This window comes from Anabrus simplex, chromosome 2 (assembly GCF_040414725.1).
Source record: "Anabrus simplex isolate iqAnaSimp1 chromosome 2, ASM4041472v1, whole genome shotgun sequence".
NCBI classification, from domain to species: Eukaryota; Metazoa; Arthropoda; class Insecta; order Orthoptera; family Tettigoniidae; genus Anabrus; species Anabrus simplex.
In genome coordinates this window covers 353,906,557-353,926,019 of record NC_090266.1, presented here as the reverse complement: position 1 = coordinate 353,926,019, position 19,463 = coordinate 353,906,557, and positions in this window count along the sequence as shown.

Genomic DNA, 19,463 nt, shown 5'->3' with positions numbered 1-19,463 from the left:
CACGACAGGCAACCGCACCAATTCACCATCTTGGCGCATTTCTTTGGTAATTTGATCGTCTCGTTTGCGGAATTCCAAAATAAGGCTTAGCGTGATCAATAGGGGCGGCTTTTGTTAATATATTGAAGTTCTCTATCCAGGAAATAATATTAGTCTTCAGCCAAGCCATCGCTGTTTTTTGTTTGTTTCCGTGTCAAGCATCGTATGGCAAGGTGCCTGATCAATCACAATAGCCGACTTCGGTGGGAGTTTCATTAAAATCTTGCGAATCCATTCCTCAAATTGCAGAGAATCCATCTCCTTGTGATAGACACCAGTTCCTTTCTTTCCCACAAAGCAAAGTTCCGACCCTTCCGAACATCCGTCCTCACTACGTATATCTAGTATAATTACACGTTTTCCCGCACCAGATGAGATTCTAAAGCCCCCACTCCATCCAAAAACCTCCTGTAAATGGCCACAAAAGTAGTCGTAGTTTGAGGAACTACAAATCAACGATCATTTTTTTTTTTTGCCAGGCATATCTAACCATGTGATTTTGACCACACCACTTTCCCTGAGTATTCGTGTTTTTCTTAAAAATTTATGCAGTATCAACGGACAATGATTCCATAAGGACAGGCTTTTTAAATTTCTTTAAACCTAAAACCCATGCCTTTAATCAGTTGATGAAGCTTTGTACATGACATAATTAGGAAGTCCAGTATATTTTTTCAAGTTGGAAACAGTTTCTCCAGAAATAACTCATGAATAGAGCTGCGAATTACTCGGATAGTGAACTGATCCATCTACATAATCAGCCGTCCGATCGATATTCCCTTCCTCTTAGACGGAGTCGATAAATCAGCATACGAATTTTTTCGCATTTTCCGCTTTAAGTTTCTGCACTGATTAGAGCGAAGTACCAAGACAATCTGCAACTCGTTGGCACACAGGATGTCGGTTTTCACCTAGTCTTTCTCCCTCTAGCGTGAAAAATCAAATTGCACTTACTATCAAACGTATTTCACCTTCCGTAAAACATAACCTCGGAGGCATTTCTAACTCAGAAAGAGCAATACAGCCTGATACTGAAAGCCCAGATGAATGCAAATAACTACACCATAAATAAGTCTGGAAATACCATGATTCACCTGCTTGTTATCTCATCGTGCAAGGGAGCTCACGCAACGGGGTTTGCCGGCTTACTGGACAACACTTTGCTCAAGCTGCTCGACACGCTCGCTTTCAAATAAAAATCGGTATAAAATACAGAAATCATTGTACGTTTTCGGTATACAACGATTTGGAACAAAAAATCTTCAGACATTTCTGATGAACTCATTCTCGATTTCGGAAGACCACCCAGTATCAAACGAACAAGCTTTTACAAAAACAATAACAACTTTTTTCCAAAGTGTGTAAAGTAATGCAACTTCAGAAATGTAGTGATAATAGAGTATTCCATAATTCATCTAAATTTCGTGAAAATCGGACAGTGCGTTTTCATGTTATGCTACTACAAATTTGTTTCCTGTTTTAATATACGAGCAAGTTCTGGAATACCTAATTAAAAATCGATGGCTTACTTATAAAACCTTGTATCTCCGAATGCGCTTTCTATCCATTATCTTCCTTAAGATGGGTGTATAGTCCATCAGAACAATTTTCGATGTGTTCATTTTCCTATGTTAACGTGTAAAATAAAATGAGCCTTAAACACATTACACTGTAGGAGTGCGTAAATTTGCCATGAAAACAACATCCCTACAATACGGTATGGTAAGGTCCGTTTTCCTTTCCAGGTTAGCATAGGAAAATGAACACAACGAAAATTGTTCTGATGGACTGAATGTAAATATGTGTCTGGAAGGTGTGACCGGTCTTAAGGAATGTAATGGGTAGGAAGAGCATTGTGACATACGAGGTTTTAGAAGTAAGCCAGAGAAATGCTCTCTTGGACCCTATCATATCTAAATTTAAGAAGAGTCACAGTTCCGCGACAGCATGTTTGAAGGTTACTGAAGACATTAGAAACGCTATGGACCAATGACTGCTCACTATAGTTATCCCTCTTGACTTCAGTAGCGCCTTTGACACTATAGACATTCAGACTATGATGAAGAAAACGGAATTGTTAAATTTCGACCCGTCGCTAAGTTTTTTTACTTCTTATTTGAGTAACCATCAACAGCGGGTAACAGTAAACGACAAGGCCTCTAGATGGAAGAAGAAACTTAGTGGTGCTCCACAGGGCTGTATTCATATTACTGATGTACCATCAGTGATAAAGAACACACACCACATCTATGCTGACGATCTTCAAATTTATCGACATTGCAAGATTTCGGACTTAGGTGAAACAATACAAGATATTAACAATGACCACCGACGACTGAGTAAATTTGCATAACGAAGCAAAACTAAGACCAATTATTGGATCACGAAAATTACTGAGCTACTCAAACAATGCAGCAATTCCAGCTATCCTACTGAATGGTAACATTATTCTCTACAGTAAAACGGTTAAAAATCTAGGCGTAATTATGAATGAAACATTTCATTGGTCTGATCACACGAAAGGAACCCGTAAAATTATTGTTGGAGCGCATCACCCTCTTAAACGGCAGAGAGATGTATTTCACTTTAAGCTAAAAGCCAAACTACCAGTAATAGACACTGCTTCTCCCTATTACTGATTATTGTGACGTTGTTTTAGTTGACATGACTAGAGAAGAAACACTTAAACTTCAGTGAGGACTAAATTCCTGCCCGCAATTTATTTACAATATGCGGTATGATGTTCATATCACCCCATACTATTCGGCTTTTTCATGGCTGAAGCCTGATAAACGTCGGCAGCTACACATGTTAACGATGGTGTTTTAGCTGAAAATCAGCCATTGTATATTCATTATAAATTCACCTTTTTTTAGCATCATTTCACAACTTAAATACATGTTCGAGATCCGTTCTTTCTATTCCAGTGCACCGCACAAATAAAATTAATACATAATTTTTGGTGACTGGAATTATGGAATTCCCTGCCAACTCAGGTCAGAGAAACTAGCTCTTTGTCAACATTTAAGGTCACCTGCCGAGATTACCTGCTGATGACAGCAGACTGAATCGTTGAAGTATGAATGTGTGCGTACCTGAGGATTAGTCAGTTTTAAGAGTATTGAATATTAATTAGTTTTAATATTAATTTAGTTAGTAAATTATTTAAATGCATTTTAAATTCTATTGATTCATGTAGTTTTAAATATTTTAAGTACGGTATCTTAGCATTTTATTTAAGATTTTAATTAGTATGTGGTAAAGTGTAAGAGAGGGCCTCGAGCCCTAATTTCGCTACTGTAAAAAGGCAATAATAAATAAATAAATAAATAAATAAATAAATAAATAAATAAATAAATAAATAAATAAATAAATACTGCACCGCGTGCTGAGTTCACTCGTTGAGAGGCCGCTACTCCACACCCTACTCTCTAATCGCACTGTCCAATAGCTGCTTTGAAGCCATGATGGTTGTTTGCATAATGGTAATCAACATAGCGTCGGCTTACTTCTAAAACCTCGTATGTCACAATGCTCTTCCTACCCATTATCTTCCTTAACACTAGTCACGGCTCCCAGCCACATATTTATATGCAATCCATCAGAACCATTTTCGCAGTGTTCACTTTCCTGTGCAGACGTGTACTGTAGGGATGTTGTTTTCATGGCAAATTTAAGCACTCCTACAGTTTAACGTATTTACGGTTCATTTTCCTTTACACACAACATAGGAAAATGAACACAACGCAAATTGTTCTAATGACTGTACATCCATATGTGGCTGGGAGGCGTAACCAGTCTTAAGGAAGACAATGGGTAGGAAGTGCATTGGGAGATACGAGGTTTTAGAAGTAAGTCATCGATAGACAAAGTTATTTTTGCGTTCGAATAAAAATATGCAGCATGAGATATTAAGCCTCTCAACCTTCAAGAACATGATGTGCTGGACGCTGTTGACGAAATGTTCATGGGCCTGTTTATTTCTTGGTTTTCTCGGGCGAATGGCTATGCGGTTAGGGTCGCACAGCTATGAGCTTGCATCCGGTAGATAGTGGGTTCGAATCTCATTGTCGGCAGCCCTGAGAATTGTTTTCCGTGGTTTCCTATTGTCACACCAGGCACGTACACAAGGCTGTACCTTAATTAAGGCAACCGCCGGTTCCTTCTCACTCCTAGGCCTCTCCTATCGCATTATCGCCATAAGACCTATCTGTGGCGGTACGACGTAAAGCAAATTGAAAAAATCTTGGTTTGCATCCGTTTTAAGGCTTATGTTTAAATTTTAAGTGCATTTTTATGGGTGTCATCAGAAGCTGCCTCGAAAATGATGAAGTTTACATAGACAGCATGTCGTGTCTCACTTTTGCCTCAAATGATATATCACGTGATCCTGAAGCAAACGATTCCGATGACGAATATTTGGTAGAAGGTGATAGCCAACCAGGGAACGCTAAAGACGAACTTACAGATATTGACTATAAAAGGAAGGCTGTTCAGTTTTCGAGAAGTGGTAAGCGGATCCCGCTTTTGATTTCGTCGGTGAAGCAAAAGTTCCATAGTGTCAAAAGCAAACAAGATTTATATTTGTCGAAAAGCATGTAAAGAACAGTGGAACGCGCCACGACGCATTGAGGGAAACAGCACGTTCTGTAAAAAAAAAAAAAAAAAAAAAAAAAAAAAAAATTGGTTTGCCCATCAAAATAGTGAAATAATTCACTTAGTGACCATCCAGCAGTGGGCTGTGCAATTTGCTCATGAAGAATAATGCGCTAGATTTAAAGCAAACAACAGGTGGGTACGTAACTTTAAGTGATGATATTGTTTCGCGGAAGATAACATATCGTCGCTTCAACGGTAAAACGTTGTATCCCACAATACTCTTCCTATCTATTATTCTCCTTAAGACTGGTCACGCCTCCCAGCCACATATGGATACGCAGTCCATCAGAACAATGTCCGTTGTGTTCGTTTTCCTATGTCAACGATTAAACGGAAATGAACCTTACATGCGTTGTACACTAGGAGTGCGTAAATACGTAATGCAAACGTACATTCCTACAGTACGGTACTGTAAGGTTCATTTTCCTATACATATGGGCATAGAAAAAAAATGAACTCAACAAAATTTGTTCTGATAAACTGCATATCCATACGTGGCTGGGAGGCGTGACCAGTCTTAAGGAGAATTATTGATAGGAAGAGCTTTGTGGAATACAACCTTTTACCGGTCGAGCGACGATATGTAACGATGAAAAAGAAGACCAGCAATGGAGTACAAACCAATGCAACAACAGAAATACACTGACTGACAGAGCAAATGCAACACCAAGGAGGAGTGGTTCGAAAGGGATGAAAGTTGGGGAAAAAACAGAGTCGGCACGGAAGAATAATTGATGTTTATTTCAAACCGATATGCAGGTTACACAATGCGCACGGCATCGACTCAGTAGGATGTAGGACCACCGCGAGCGGCGATGCACGCAGAAACACGTCGAGGTACAGAGTCAATAAGAGTGCGGATGGTGTCCTGAGGGATGGTTCTCCATTCTCTGTCAACCATTTGCCACAGTTGGTCGTCCGTACGAGGCTTGGGCAGAGTTTGCAAACGGCGTCCAATGAGATCCCACACGTGTTCGATTGGTGAGAGATCCGGAGAGTACGCTGGCCACGGAAGCATCTGTACACCTCGTAGAGCCTGTTGGGAGATGCGAGCAGTGTGTGGGCGGGCATTATCCTGCTGAAACAGAGCATTGGGCAGCCCCTGAAGGTACGGGAGTGCCACCGGCCGCAGCACATGCTGCACGTAGCGGTGGGCATTTAACGTGCCTTGAATACGCACTAGAGGTGACGTGGAATCATACGCAATAGCGCCCCAAACCATGATGCCGCGTTGTCTAGCGGTAGGGCGCTCCACAGTTACTGCCGGATTTGACCTTTCTCCACGCCGACGCCACACTCGTCTGCGGTGACTATCACTGACAGAACAGAAGCGTGACTCATCGGAGAACACGACGTTCCGCCATTCCCTCATCCAAGTCGCTCTAGCCCGGCACCATGCCAGGCGTGCACGTCTATGCTGTGGAGTCAATGGTAGTCTTCTGAGCGGACGCCGGGAGTGCAGGCCTCCTTCAACCAATCGACGGGAAATTGTTCTGGTCGATATTGGAACAGCCAGGGTGTCTTGCACATACTGAAGAATGGCGGTTGACGTGACGTGCGGGGCTGCCACCGCTTGGCGGCGGATGCGCCGATCCTCGCGTGGTGACGTCACTCGGGCTGCGCCTGGACCCCTCGCACGTGCCACATGTCCCTGCGCCAACCATCTTCGCCACAGGCGCTGCACCGTGGACACATCCCTATGGGTATCGGCTGCGATTTGACGAAGCGACCAACCTGCTCTTCTCAGCCCGATCACCATACCCCTCGTAAAGTCGTCTGTCTGCTGGAAATGCCTCCGTTGACGGCGGCCTGGCATTCTTAGCTATACACGTGTCCTGTGGCACACGACAACACGTTCTACAATGACTGTCGGCTGAGAAATCACGGTACGAAGTGGGCCATTCGCCAACGCCGTGTCCCATTTATCGTTCGCTACGTGCGCAGCACAGCGGCGCATTTCACATCATGAGCATACCTCAGTGACGTCAGTCTACCCTGCAATTGGCATAAAGTTCTGACCACTCCTTCTTGGTGTTGCATTTGCTCTGTCAGTCAGTGTATGTTTTTCCCTTTCAGGATGGTGTTGTATATTGTTTCTCGTTGTTTGAATACCTTGTCTCGTTGTTTTAATGGGGAACAGCCCGAGTGCTGAGTTTTATTGATGGTCAATCTAGTTCTGACTAGATCCTTTGTGGTGAACCGCGATTCACGTAGAATCTGTGTAGCACGTACGGCGTTTTCTCTTTATCCGATGTAAATAGATGTGTTTAGTGTCGCTTATTTGATTTGTTGTAAATATAGCGTAGGAAATGCCACTAGTATTTTACATAGTTCATACCACGTCCCATAGCGTCTTAGTTTTTCTTTTTCATCGTAACTTTTCTTGTTATTGTAATTTTCTTTAACGTTTGAATTTTTGGCGACTCTCGATTTAAATTAAATTCATAACCGTATCGTTGTGATGAGTTAGAGTGTGACTCCATGCGAAATAACTACATAGCAGTATATGCGTACACGTATTATCATATATCCCATGAACTATGGACAAATAAGCAGAAGATCAGTTTTGAAAGTATACAAGTATTGAATGTTGTCCTTGATACTTTATTTCAATTTTGTTTCTTTAAATAATTAACGTTGTAAATGTTCAGATACTTCTATTATTTTGAAATTTTATAATGCTATTTTATTATTTGATTTTATTAATTTTCAAGTAGAATGATTTGGCGATATTTATAAATAAATTCATCTTACCCCATTTGATTGTTTCTCATTCGTGTTATACCTCCATTTTCCTGTCATTTACTTATATTTAGAATAGAACTTGGCTTTTATCCTGACCCAACCGAAAACCAACCCACTCTCTGCCCATCCCTGAGTTAGTCGGATGTTCATACAGGAATGGAGGCATCGTCCTAGAGGGTATTTACCCTTGGGTACGGTACAATATGATGTATTCCACCAGTCTCACTAGATGTAAGTTAATAGTTTATTAGTATGGGATAGACCGAGGAACCTGGCTATTGTTAAAATTATGTAGACTTTGGACATTATAATGTGTAATTGAATCTTGTTAGGAATAGATTTCGTCAAGGACTGATGACACAGCCAGTTTCTAGGTAATCGAACCCTTTTTCCAGAATAAACAGGTGATTCCTTTTACTTTCTTTCACGCAAGAAATGGTCGGTCAGTGCACAATGTCTAAGACGAGTTGTGACAGCAAATAAATGTTGAATTCATATTATGGTAGATTGTTTTGAATCTCATTTGCAATCCCCAGGCAAAACTTTGAATGGAGTCATCAGTAAGTCGAGTCGTCAGGACGTAACAGTTTACCCTTCGAGTTTGCTAGTTTAACATTCAGCGACTGCAAGCCCAGTGTGCACATGTCTTTTAATGGAAGTTGAGATGAGGTTGTAGTATTTGAGGAGACGTTCTCTCATTTGTGTAATATATTTTGTTGTAGATAGGCTTTATAGTGTTATCGATGTTCTGTGACGATGGTTAATGGGTGAAAAAATTGATAGTGTTCTTGGGATATAGATGCGATAAACGGGACTATATATGATGCAGCTAGGCTCCTCCCCCTAACTGAGACCGAGTTTGCTAGTTAGTATATCGTCGTTGCCGGGACAAAACCTCCTATGTAATAATAATTTTGGAGAGGGCCCCGAGTTCGATTCCCGGCCGGTTCGGGGATTTTAACCTTAATTGGTTAATTCCAATGGCACGAGGGCTGGGGTATGTGTTGTCTTCATCATCATTTCATCCTCATCATGACGGGCAGGTCGCCTGCTGGCGTCAAATAGAAAGACCTGCACCTGGCGAGCCGAACCCGTTCTGGGATATCCCGGCACTAAAAGCCATACGACATTTCATTTTTGGAGATATACTGACCCGCAGCAGATACATTATGAAGAGCAAGAATGCCTTGACAGTATTCACGCAATATTGCAGCTTAGATGACAAAACCTTACCGGCCAAAGTTCTAAGCTAAAATTTTCCACATAGGAGGTTTTGTCCCGGCGACGACGATATGTTATTAGCACCATGTGGAATTCCATAGAATGGTGTAGTAACCAGCCACTTAATCACGGCTGAGAAATTATATAATGGATGCAGAAATTTTCCCATGGAACTGGAGAGTGTATGGTAGAGATAGGAATGTTGGGAGAGGGAGTATACATTCTGATGAAGGAAGAATTTTTAAGCTGTGAGAAAGTTAAATATAACAAACATGAAATTCTAGCTGTAAGGCTCATTTATAAAGGTAATAGGCAGCTTGATTTCTTCGGAATGTACAGACCGGGAAAGGGTAGCGCTGACGCTGATTCAGAATTACTTGATAAGATAATCAACTATGTGGGAAACGACATGGAAAGGAATGTGATTGAAGCGGGAAATCTGAATTTACCAAATGTCAATTTGGAAGGTAATGAGAACGACAGGAAGCATGACCAACACATGGCAAATACGTTAATATGGCAAGGGCAGCTGTTTCAGAAAGTGATGGAACCAACTAGAGGGAAGTATATCCTGGATTTGGTGCTGGTAAAAGCAGATGAGCTCTATAGAGAAACCGAAGTAATAGACAGCATTAATGATCAAGAAGCTGTTTTTGTCGTAGTTAAATATACATGACCGAAATCGAGAGGTGAAGTCGCTTAATTGCGGCCAGTATCCAGTATTCGGGAGATAGCGGGTTCGAACCCCACTGTCGGCAGCTCTGAAGATGGTTTTCCGTGTTTTCCCATTTTCACACCAGGCAAATGCTGGGACTCTACCTTACTTAATGCCACGGCCGCTCCCTTCCATCTCCAAACTCTTTCCTGTCCCATCGTCGCCGTAAGACCTATCTGTGTCGGTGCGACGTAAAGCCAATTGTAAAAAAATATATATGATAGTTTTTTTACAATTTGTTTTACGTCGCATCGACACAGATAGGTCTTATGGCGACGATGGGATAGGAAAGGGCTAGGAGTGGGAAGGAAGCGCCCGTGATCTTAATTAAGATACAGTCCCAACATTTGCATGGTGTGAAAATGGGAAACAACGGAAAACCATCTTCAGGGCTGATTTTATTTACGTCTGATTAATTCCCCTAGCTCGGTGCTGGGTATTTGTGGTTTCAACACACATCTGCATTTACGTGCAACACATCGTACTACAAATCATCATGGAAACACGCAATGGTGGGAATTTTAACGGCGATTTAGTACGGGAGACCCGCGTCATAATATTCAATTGCTAGTTTAGGTAAGGCTCCTTGACGGAATGGTCAACGTGGTGGTCTTCTGTTCAAAGGGCCCCGTGTTCGATTCCCGCTAGGACTCCTGTATTTATTAACGTCTGATTAAATCCCCACTATCTCCCGGATACACGCTCACAGCTGCGCGTCCCTAGCCGGACGGTCAACTCACCCGGTAATAAATCTGATAGAAAGGAAGATCTGAAGACTAGGACTATTATTTAGTACCAAATGGCTGATAAAACAGGCATGAAAGAGTTTCCAAGAAGGACATTTCAGGAATCATTAATGAACAAGGGGAGTGTGTAGGTTAGTATCTCCAAAAGGCAGAAGTATTCAGTCTGCAGTATGTAAAGGTTGTTGGTTACAAGGATAACGTCCAGATAGAGGAGGTGACTAATGCTAAAATTTATACATGATAAAAATGACATTTACAGTAAGATACAAACGTTTAAAACTAGAAAAGCGGCTGTAATTGATAAGATTTTGGGGACATACTAAGACAATGGGCTGGGATAGATTACCATATCTGAAGTACTTATTGATTATTGTTTGCATGAAGGAGCTATACCAAATGAACGGAGAGTTGCTATAGTAGCCCCTGTGTATAAAGAAAAGGGTGATGGACATAGAGCTGAAAATTATAGGCCAGTACGTTTGACATGCGTTGCATGTAAGCTTAATAGTAAATTAATAATTATTTTTGTACCGGGCGGTACACCTCCACGCCGCTAATTTAAAATGTGCGCCAGTTGAAACTCCTCTGCTGGAGGAAGTCTGAACTTTATTGACGGTATTAATTTTCTACTTTCACAGAAGATGTCACTACCTGTAAATTTCGGAGTTTTAGAACTGTGTTATTTTTGATGTGTTTTTGTTTTGCTTGAAGTAAGAAGTGTGAACTTTCTCTTCTAGAGGACACTACTGAAGAACTACAATAGTGCACCCTAGTGCGAAGAAAAATAACTGTTCCTTGGAGAAAATTTTATTTCAAAAGTTTGTTCTTTGTTAAATTCCTTTCTGTTATTGTTTAAGTTGGCTGTATACCCCTCTCTTTCCCCTTGTTTTGCATTTAACCAATCCCGAATTTCCGTTATTAATTTCTGACCAATCATAGGTATCTTCCCCCAACTTGAATATGTTGCTGTATCCTACCCAATAAAAAGTTTGTGGGAGGGTGTTTTCATTCCCCTAACACCTAGAACCTTCCGCGAGAGTATATAAACTGCTGATTTTAGGGTCTCTGCGCCACTTCTGTTCCGTCTTTCTGTGTGTAAAGTACATAGCAGGGGGCGGGAAGCGCCTCTTTCTCCGGCAGCGGTCAACAACAAGGTAATGGCCAATTAATAACTTCTTTCTTTGCTAGCTCAGCAGTTTAACTCTCGGGGCGGGTCCGAAGTTTTTCCATTATGTAACCTTCCGTAAAATGTAAAGAACCTGGTATCTATCCTATCTTTTAAACTGCATATCGGGATAGAGAGTGCTTAACCCTCTCGAGCTCCCAATCGTATTGTTTTGAGGTGAACTTATTTTCTCAACCTATTCTTCGTTAACGTAAAACAAATTGTTCTTTTCTAAAGTCACCTCTGTAGTATGGGATTAGCCCTTGCATTAGTGGCCTAGAGCCGGATTAGGTTTTAAAAACAAGTGTATTAGGAGTGCAGATCGCCTCCTCTCAAATTGTTATTTTAGAGGTCATGTAATTACCCCTTTTCATTTAATAGATCTCAGTAGGTTGGGTATTTTACCCCTGTGTCTATGTCCAGTAAGGACAACTTGAAGGTGGAGTTCGGTGTGGCCTTTGAGAGGCTTAAAGTTGAGAGCGAGTGGCTCTTTTTGTAAATTGAGTGTTGTATGCCTCGTGGAGGCTTTTCAGTGTAATTTGGAGCTAGGGCTCCTAGGCATGAATGGGGTTTCCTGCCCCTCTGTTGAAACTTGTGTTTGGGGTAAAACTGAGCTGATTGCCCAAGCATTGTGTTTTCAGGGCTCGAAGCCCAAATCCTGTAAATATTGTAACTACCCTTTGACTTGCTACTTTGTACCTGCCATGCTTGTTATTTCTTTGTTTTTGAAAAGAAAATATAACCTTGTTAAATTTTAAATTAATTTTACTTTCGTAGTTTGAGACCCGTTCACACCCGCACCTTCTTTCACGCATAACTACCACAAAAACACGGTAACAAGTGGTAGCAGAGCGTGGTTGAATGGGTCTCAATTTAGCCCCTTTTGACGGCTAAACATTGTTTTGTTCCGAACTCTAACAATTTTCTCAGTTGCTGGATTTTTGTTGAGTTTTTCAAAATTGTTCTGTCATCATGCCCGGACCTCGCGATGTTCTCCATCTTAACTATTTGCGCAAGGAGGAGTTGATCTATGAGTTAACTATCAGAAATGTACAATCTGGAGGCACGGTTGCAGTAGACACAAACAAGCTTAGAGAGTCCTTAGATTTGCCCATTTCCATCCCCAATTTGGGAGAGAAAGAAATTGACGACTCTCTTTCCACGATCACGGAGAATATTACTGGGCTAGCTTCTGTAGTTAGTTTTTTTGATGAAAATGATCCTTCTCCCAATCAAATTAAGCGTGTGCAAGCTAGGCTGTTTCATTTTTCAAATAGAGTTAACGATCTGTTGTCTCTAAAGTTGAATGACGTTCAGAAGAAGGAAGCTAGTACGCTGCTTGAAAATATGTCTGAATTATCTAGCAAGGTCACTCAATTGTTAACTGGGGAAGTTCCTCCCAAAAGCGACCTACCCACCACAGTGAATGCAGGTAGTGAGGAAGCGCCTCCCAAGGGAGAAGTCAATAGGATAACCGTTGCTGCTCAAACTATCCCTGCCCCATTGGACAACGAATCTGAACGCCGTGCATCGTTGAGTAACATCCGTTCGGAATTAACTTCCTTGCCATTGAAACCTTTGCCTACTATGTCACCCGGGTTCAGTAGCTTGCCTCATCCATTGGCAATGTTGCTCAGAGGTATCTCTAAATTTTCCGTTAACACCACCAGTGACGTAATTTCATTTTTAAGATTTCTAGTTGAATTTCAGGATCATGCCCTTGTGTTTTCTCTTTCTCCATGTCAAATTTTGCAAATTATCTATCCTTATGCAATTGGTATTCTCTATGACAAAATAGTAAGAGCCATAGCCGAACAGTCATCTATTGAAGATTTTCATGCACATCTGCTTGCAAATTTTATTCCCGCCCGCGCGAGGTCATCTCTGATTCAGAAGTACTATTATCGTGTACAGCGTTTGGATGAAAACCTGGCTGACTTCATCCAAGATATTAAATTCTATACTAGGGCGTTTGCTCTTCACTTTCCGGAGGATCAGATTGTACAGGCTATTGTAGAGGGAATTTCACCTCCCTATAGGTCATATTTGTGTTTCGCGGCGTGCCCGCAAACTTTCTCTGAACTTGAAGCATTGGCCGTCTCAGCAGAAGGAGTTAGATACGCCGATTCTTTGCGTGTAGCGAAAGAACCCCCGCCTTCCTTTAGTAATACTCGGCCTCCACCTCGCCGATCAGTCACCCCTCGTAAATGTTATGCTTGTGGGTCGCCTGACCACCTGCGCAATAAGTGTCCACTGATCAAGTCGAGTGGGACAAGGAATGGGGCTCGTTCATCACAAGGCTGTTTTAAATGTGGGGCTTTCTCACATATCGCCAAGAATTGCCCAAACTCAAACAGCACCCCCTCCTGCTCAACTTCTGGTGCAAATCCCACCTATGCCAATAATAAAAAGTGACTAGTGGCTTCGGCTGAGTCGACTAATCCATCTTCCCGGGACTCAGCCCCTGGTAAACAGGTTGTAAATTCAGGGAACGAGCAGTCTTCAAATTCATCTTTTGAATGCCCTAAAGAATGTCTTAGGATTGCGGCGGATACCCCCGCACCTATTCCTTTTCTTAAGGTTGAGTTAAATAACGAGCCTATAACCGCTCTATTAGATTCAGGTAGTGTTTGTTCAATTATTTCGGACCTATGGTATTCAAAATTTAAGTCTGTTTGTAAACTACCTGACTATGTCTCCTCTCCTGTTCAATATGTTTCGGCTAATTCATCCCCATTAGAAATTCTAGGTTCCTTACGGGTCAAAATTCGTATTTTTAAATTTACATGGAAAACCAAACTGTTTGTGGCTAAGCACTTGTCTTGCCCCATCATACTGGGAGCGGACTTCATTTCTCACACTGGTCTTGTGCTCGATCTTCAGAGTAAGTCGTGCACATTCAAATTTGCGTCCAAATGTAAAATTCCCTTGTTAAAGTGTAATTCTGTGTCATGTTCATCTATTTCGCCTACCCAGGATGAGATGTTGTTAGACCTTAGACATCTACCTGAGGAGCAGGCTGATAGTATTCGTAAATTATGTCAGTCATTTCCAGAGGTGTTTTCTGATACTCTTGGTGTTACTGACCTTATTGAATACAAAATTGAGGTCACGGATTCGATTCCTGTCCGTTTTCCACCATATAGGCTATCTCGACCTAAAATGAAGGCATTGAAAGAAATCATTGATCAAATGTTGAAGGATGGTATTATTAGGCCCTCTAAGTCGGCGTATTCTTCGCCTATTTTTCTAGTCCCCAAACCCCAAGGAGGCTTCAGGCCTGTCATTGATTATAGGGCTCTCAATCGGAAGGTGGTGTTGCAATCTGTGCCCCTTCCTGACCTTCATTCTTGCTTTTCATGGTTTCGTAAGGCCAAGTTCTTTACTATCTTGGACTTGAATCAGGCCTATAATCAAATTCCCCTTGCCGAAGAGTCTAAACATCTTACAGCGTTTGCCACGGACTGGAACTTATACGAATACAACCGCGTGCCTTTCGGGCTCCCCCGGGAGCAGCTGTACTCACTAGGCTACTAGATAGGGTCTTCTCCGACATCAAATTTGAGTACTTATATCACTACTTGGATGATGTCGTCGTATTTTCAGAGACTTTTGAAGAACATCTAGATCATCTGCGAGAAGTTCTCAATCGCCTTCGTAAGGCTGGGTTAACCGTTAAGTTGTCCAAGGTCACCTTTGCTAAGCCCTCTATGTCATTCCTAGGGCATATTGTGTCACCTGATGGTGTAGCAGTCGATCATTCTAGAACACAGGCCATCCGTGATTTTAAACCTCCCAAGGACATTAAAGGTATCGCCAGGTTCATTGGTATGGTGAATTTCTTCAGGAAGTTTATTCCTAACTTCGCTAATAGAGCGGCGCCCTTAAACCTTCTTCGTAGGAAAGGCATCAAATTCGAGTGGGGACCTTCTCAACAAGCCGCTTTTGAAGATCTTAAATTAGCTCTCTGCAATGCCCCTGTACTTGCTATGCCTGATTTCTCGAAGAAATTCATCGTCCAAACCGACGCGTCGTCGTCAGCTGTTGCGGCAGTCCTTCTTCAAGAGACTGAACTAGGGAGGTGACCCATCGCCTATGCATCTAGGACTCTATCGGCTCAAGAAGCCAAGTATTCCATCTATGAGCTCGAAGGTTTGGCAGTCTTATTCGCCTTAGAAAAGTTCCGTCTCTATCTGGAACACGTCAAATTCGACCTGGAGACAGATAATCAAGCGTTAAGCTGGGTCTTAGGTAGGCCGCGTCATACTGGTCGTATAGCCCGTTGGGCCATCCGTATTTCTGCCTTCCAATTCGATGTCAGGCATATCAGAGGTACCGAAAATGTTGTTGCTGATGGACTCAGCCGTATGTTTTCTAACGACGTCGAGACCCAGGAACCGGTCGACAGTTCATCACCTCCCGAGCCCATACTATCTGGTGTTAATGCCATCTTAACAGATGCTCCCATGCTTTTTAGGGATATTGAGAAATACCAACGTGAAGATCCGACGCTGGCTCCGATAATGGAAACCCTTTCTTCTGGGGAACATGTCGTCCCTTATGTTCTGAGGAATGGTGTTTTATGTTGCCCTTCGAGGCATGACAAGATGATGAAGGTTGTCGTTCCAGCTGTTCTTGTGCCTATGATCTTCAAATACTATCATGAGATCCCATTGGGGGGGCATCTGGGAATATTTAAAACTCGTGAAAAGATTCGTGAAATGTTCATCTGGAAGGGTATGGACGGTGAAATCCGTGAACTTGTAAAAGCGTGTAAATCTTGTTTGCTTAGTAAACCAACCATGTCCACCAAGGTAGGCCTTCTGTCTTCGCACCAAGCGTCGCGCCCCATGGAACGCCTGTATATCGATTATGTAGGACCCTTCCCCCAGTCGAAGGGAAATGCCAACAAATTCATCTTTGTATGTGTAGATGGTTTTACAAGATTTTCCTGGTTATTTCCGACTAAGCTGGCTACCGCTCAGTCCACCATTACTTGCCTAAATTCTATTTTTGCTTCCTTTGGTCCGTGCCAATATGTTGTGTCTGATAATGCTAAGGCGTTCACATCAAACCTTTTTCGTAAATTCTGTTTTGACTTGTCTATTTCTCATGTAACTACTTCTGCTTATTACCCTCAACCATCGCTGGCTGAACGGGTTAACCGTAATCTCAGGTCCGCGCTTATTGCCTATCATCATGAAGATCATTCAAGGTGGGACACGTCCTTGCATTGGTTAGCTTTTGCTTTGAATTCGGCGGTTCATGAATCACATAAATTTACTCCAGCCTCGTTGATGTTCAAGTTTGTTCCCAACACGCCGCTCTCTAACCTCTGGTCTCTGAGTGACATTCTACCCGAGACAATAGATCCGGACAACATTAAAGATCTTTGGAAGAAGGCTAAAGCCAATCTTAAAATGTCTCATGAAAAGGTTAGGGAAAGGTATGATCGTGGACGGAGACCCACCCCTTTGAAGGTAGGTGACCAAATTATGGTCAAGAACTTTGTTCCCGCGGGCAAGCTTGCCCCCAGATTTCATGGGCCTTGTATCATTCTCGATTTTCTTACGCCGGTTACATTGTTAGTAAGCAATCCAGCCACCGAGAGGATATTTAGGGTTCACCTGTCCCAGGTGAAACCGGTGTAATTTCTGTGTTAACTTGCTTCATATAATTTGAAAGGAATATGAAGGTTATATTTTTTTTTTTTGAGTTTCACTTTTATGGCATTCTGCTCCTCCTATTATATTTTGTTTTATATGTAAGCTTTTGTAAGACCTTCCCCGATCCGTAAAACTGCCCTTCCGTCCTTACCACGGCCATTACCACGCTCCCGTCTCCTGCTATACACACTGTGGCTTGCGTATATTAAATGCCATGGATATCTGCACGCCGCTGGCCCCTCAACTTCTCCACCAAGCCTGTGCCCTCAAAAAATGATGATGGTCCAACAATTCTGCCGCCTAGTTTTAATGTTTCAGTGCCCCCGCAGCCGCGTAGCGCCGTGCCGCGCCTGGGCTCGAGGAAGGGCCCCCTCGACCCCAGCGAGGACGACTTGTGCACGGCGAGCCGGAGCTCTCCTCCCGGCCAAGGCTGATGTGCGGCGCACGTCCTGCTACTTGCCCGCAGCCTGTATATGTTCACCGCGGGCGCGGCGTGTTTCAACACCACTGCTCCCCTCATAGTGCGGGCGAGCGGTATCTCAGGGTACTTGAGGGGTCCGGGCGGCCTCCTCTGGACGCAAGCTGCAATGGCCGGTCTGGCCATCCAACTTAATCAACATCAACTATATGGACATTCCAGATCAACTTTACTACCCTTTCTTGGGTATTCTACGGCAATTTTTGGTGGACTTAGAAAATTTTCCACAACTTTAAAAACTAAAGTTTTCTTCTGAATTCAACTTCTACAAACATAAAAACTGTACTTCTCCAGTTACAACAAAAATTTTGAAACTAAATCAAACCTCATTACGAAAATCTTATAAATTCTTCAGCAATTAATCTTCATATCCACATCATAACTTGGACCTTGTCTCAAACAGATTTCATGTGTAACCCCTGGAGGAACTTTGGGGGGGGGGGAGGTCTGTACCGGGCGGTACACCTCCACGCCGCTAATTTAAAATGTGCGCCAGTTGAAACTCCTCTGCTGGAGGAAGTCTGAACTTTATTGACGGTATTAATTTTCTACTTTCACAGAAGATGTCACTACCTGTAAATTTCGGAGTTTTAGAACTGTGTTATTTTTGATGTGTTTTTGTTTTGCTTGAAGTAAGAAGTGTGAACTTTCTCTTCTAGAGGACACTACTGAAGAACAACAATAGTGCACCCTAGTGCGAAGAAAAATAACTGTTCCTTGGAGAAAATTTTATTTCAAAAGTTTGTTCTTTGTTAAATTCCTTTCTGTTATTGTTTAAGTTGGCTGTATACCCCTCTCTTTCCCCTTGTTTTGCATTTAACCAATCCCGAATTTCCGTTATTAATTTCTGACCAATCATAGGTATCTTCCCCCAACTTGAATATGTTGCTGTATCCTACCCAATAAAAAGTTTGTGGGAGGGTGTTTTCATTCCCCTAACACCTAGAACCTTCCGCGAGAGTATATAAACTGCTGATTTTAGGGTCTCTGCGCCACTTCTGTTCCGTCTTTCTGTGTGTAAAGTACATAGCAGGGGGCGGGAAGCGCCTCTTTCTCCGGCAGCGGTCAACAACAAGGTAATGGCCAATTAATAACTTCTTTCTTTGCTAGCTCAGCAGTTTAACTCTCGGGGCGGGTCCGAAGTTTTTCCATTATGTAACCTTCCGTAAAATGTAAAGAACCTGGTATCTATCCTATCTTTTAAACTGCATATCGGGATAGAGAGTGCTTAACCCTCTCGAGCTCCCAATCGTATTGTTTTGAGGTGAACTTATTTTCTCAACCTATTCTTCGTTAACGTAAAACAAATTGTTCTTTTCTAAAGTCACCTCTGTAGTATGGGATTAGCCCTTGCATTAGTGGCCTAGAGCCGGATTAGGTTTTAAAAACAAGTGTATTAGGAGTGCAGATCGCCTCCTCTCAAATTGTTATTTTAGAGGTCATGTAATTACCCCTTTTCATTTAATAGATCTCAGTAGGTTGGGTATTTTACCCCTGTGTCTATGTCCAGTAAGGACAACTTGAAGGTGGAGTTCGGTGTGGCCTTTGAGAGGCTTAAAGTTGAGAGCGAGTGGCTCTTTTTGTAAATTGAGTGTTGTATGCCTCGTGGAGGCTTTTCAGTGTAATTTGGAGCTAGGGCTCCTAGGCATGAATGGGGTTTCCTGCCCCTCTGTTGAAACTTGTGTTTGGGGTAAAACTGAGCTGATTGCCCAAGCATTGTGTTTTCAGGGCTCGAAGCCCAAATCCTGTAAATATTGTAACTACCCTTTGACTTGCTACTTTGTACCTGCCATGCTTGTTATTTCTTTGTTTTTGAAAAGAAAATATAACCTTGTTAAATTTTAAATTAATTTTACTTTCGTAGTTTGAGACCCGTTCACACCCGCACCTTCTTTCACGCATAACTACCACAAAAACACGGTAACAATTTTGATAGAAGGCAGTTTGGGTTTAGGGAAGTTTATTCCACTGAGGCTCAACTTGTAGGTTTCCAGCGAGATATAGCAGATATCTTGAATTCAGAAGGTCA